A 3422-nucleotide genomic window follows, 5' to 3' on the forward strand; every position below is an offset into this window, starting at 1 on the left:
CCAAAATATGAACTTGACTAGCAGATAAAGTCTTTACTGTGTAGCCGTTCAGTTAAATGTGTCAACTTACGCAATGATATGGAGTAATTTCCTGAATGTATGACAATATAAATAAGAAATGACAATATCCACATAAGTACGCAATCAGTAAAAGAGAAACTAAGTGATAAGTCCGTGACTGATTAACAATAACGCCAAACATACAATAATAGTTTGTGCTCCAAGTGAAAGATTACACTTAGGTAAATATAAGTATACAATAATAAAAATGTCTACGAATTATAAAATAGAAAAATATGAACAATAATTCTTCATAAGATATCTTCACAAGTTACAGTTTTCTCAATATTTATCCTGTTAAAAGAAATCCATAGATTCTGAATTAAATCAACTAGATGATATCAATTTCAAATTGTACAAAAGCTGAATATTACACAACCATTTGGCAATTGTTTATTTTAGATTTCACCTTTCATTTCAGCAACAGTAAATATATATTTTTAGAACTAAAACTTCATTATTTGACCATAATAATAATAATATTGCATGCATCAAAACTACATATACCCATTTCAACTATGAAAATACTAAATTCTCCACAAAACCCCTTCCGAAAATTGAAATGTGTAAGTGATGATAATGATGTAGGATGATGTTTGGATAGTTTGTTCGAATTCTTGATCATCATCACACCTTTGATTCACATCAGTAAATTGCATTTTATCACTAATATTATCATCATTATTATGAGTTGGCGTCTTTAGCGTTTTGTTCACGAGTTAGTTTTTCTACGGGATGGAGTCGCTAATCCCATGCCCAACCCTCCTCCTTTATCTGGGTTTGGGACCGGCAGTAACTCTACAAGAGCTGAAGGGGGAGTTATTACTGTGTGTACCACTATCATGATTATTGTTAGTATTAATGATGGTATGGTTGTAAAATATATTGGCTGATCATAATTTATTCCATGACACAATGATAAACATGATAAACCAGAATTATTTTTATTTACTATTGAATCATCCTGTTCAATCAAATTCAATTTATCATAAAATGATGATACCTCTTGGTTTATTATTATCATTACCTAAATCAGTGTTGAATTCATTACCATCATTACTGCTACAATAGAATATAATGGCGAAACCCAATTGAATGATGAGAAACTGTTCCAATCAAAGAGAATGATTCATATCAGTATCAGCCTCGTATTGATGTCTATATTACATAGACGATGAAATTTTGAGCAGGAACTACATTGAAGAAGGAAGAGAAACAGTTAAAAATGACAGTGGATTATTGTCATTGTCAAATCTATCGAAGTGTCTTAATCACACAATTGAGATTCGTGAGAAATCGAATTTCACAAAACAGTGATTTGTCTAGAAAACACAGTTCATCATGGAATAATAAATCGAAAGTAGTTACAGATCTCAACTTGTCATGTATGTATGGAGGTTACCTCGTCTGTCAGTTTGAAATATTCACGGTTTCATGAGATAGTAACATAAAGAGTACATACAGCATACGATACTGCAAATGACAACTGTTAGAGATCCTAACTTTATAACAATCTATTAACAAGCGAAAACCGATTCAAAAGCAAACAATATGTAAGCCATTGTGTTTAAGGTGGGATTAACGCTTACAAGTTGTCACGAATACAACTGTCTACTGAACAATATTAATAAGTAGTATGAGACAATACACGAAAGAGTCGAATGGAAGTGAATGAGCACAGAGAACGTAAACAAACAGATTTAACAGTTATTATGATGGTGATTATTGAGTAATGATCCATTCATTGCAATGTCATTGGATTTAATATTTTCTGAAATACTCTATGATATTTGTGTTGTTCCTGTGAATTGGAAAGTTTGTTGTTTAGCAAATTGTAGTTTCATTTGATAGGTCATTTCATGTGTATTGACTCCATGCATTAGATATCTGTGATATTTATAGAGTAGATCTCTTATCCATAGACAGAATTCCTCTTTGAAAGAGTTGATTACAGCTGTTTGTAGGTAAATTATACGAATTTTCTTCATCGGGTAATGATGTTCATTTTCTGATTGTGTTTGTTGTTGAGAAGGATGTTATGGGTGTTGTTTACAGCCGTAGTATTCCGATGTCCAGATAACAAGTGACAATTCTTATTTACGTTGTGTCCCTATTCTGAACGGTTCACCAACTGTCCGAATTCACTACTCGACACTCTCAACGAGACGTACTAAACTTAGTGAGTTAGGCAAATATTGGCTCTCTACCATCATCTGTCAGTCTATCCACCATATTTCCGTACGGCGCTTGCACTGACTGACCATCATCAACGACCGTTAACGCGACATAGATCTCAAACTGCCGTACAAACTTTCATCACCTCATATGATGTCCATCGAATTAATCAAATTCTACCCTAGTTAATTCTAGACCTACGAGAAAGAGCACCCGTGGCTTCACTCTGTTCTCTAATATTGCGAGTTTCTGACTTCCCTCTGAATCAGAACTAGTGTCACTATCACGAAATGTTACTCATGTTACCGATGAGATTTCAGTCAGTTGAAGAGGTAAAGAGCGTTATCAGAAATTATAAGAGGGAGACATAATATCATTAGGAGGTTCATCATTCTATGTCAACTGATCAGTTTATTACTCAAGCTGAATAGACACCTACTACATACTAATATTTGAGGTGATAATTCTACGTCATCTGATCAGTTGACAGAATACCATTTCCCATTACTTATTGTTAGGCTGAATACTCAAGCTGAATATGCATATGTGTTAAAGTAGAGAGACAGATAGACGAGTATAGAGATTGTCTTTACTTGTATAACAGTTAATGTATATGGTCTACTCATTGAGTTATTGTTAAAAGTGCTTGTCAACTCCTATAAGTTATTGGTAGAAGGATGTAATTTTTCGACTCTACATATTTTGATTATTGCTTGAATGGTTTCGCGAGTGTAAGGATAGTCTGTGAACTCATATCCATTGACAATACCATTCAGCAAAGTATCTAATTCTGTCAATGTTATGTTCAATGAATAACTAGTAGAGGCATATAGATGAACCGAATTATTTATTGACAGATCGTTATGTATTGATTGACAGATTTAAGCTTTTTGCAATTGAATAGTGATACTTCAGAAAGCAAAGCATATTGATTGAATAGTGATATACTTATAGTGTCTAGTGTCTTACTTTCCATATGCCCATGTTTTCACTGGTTGGTGTGATCTGTTCCAATAACCAGTTTGGTCATTCTTTACCATCTGAAAATGTTGGTAACCAATCAAACGATGAAGTTAGATTTGTTTGTGAAAGTGTTTCATCATTATTGTCATTTGAAGAACAATTCAATCCATTCGACAGTTGATCTCACTTTCCAACCAATGTATAGGCTGGAGCATTTGAATTGT

Source organism: Schistosoma mansoni, chromosome 6, assembly GCF_000237925.1.
Source record: "Schistosoma mansoni strain Puerto Rico chromosome 6, complete genome".
Classification (NCBI taxonomy): domain Eukaryota; kingdom Metazoa; phylum Platyhelminthes; class Trematoda; order Strigeidida; family Schistosomatidae; genus Schistosoma; species Schistosoma mansoni.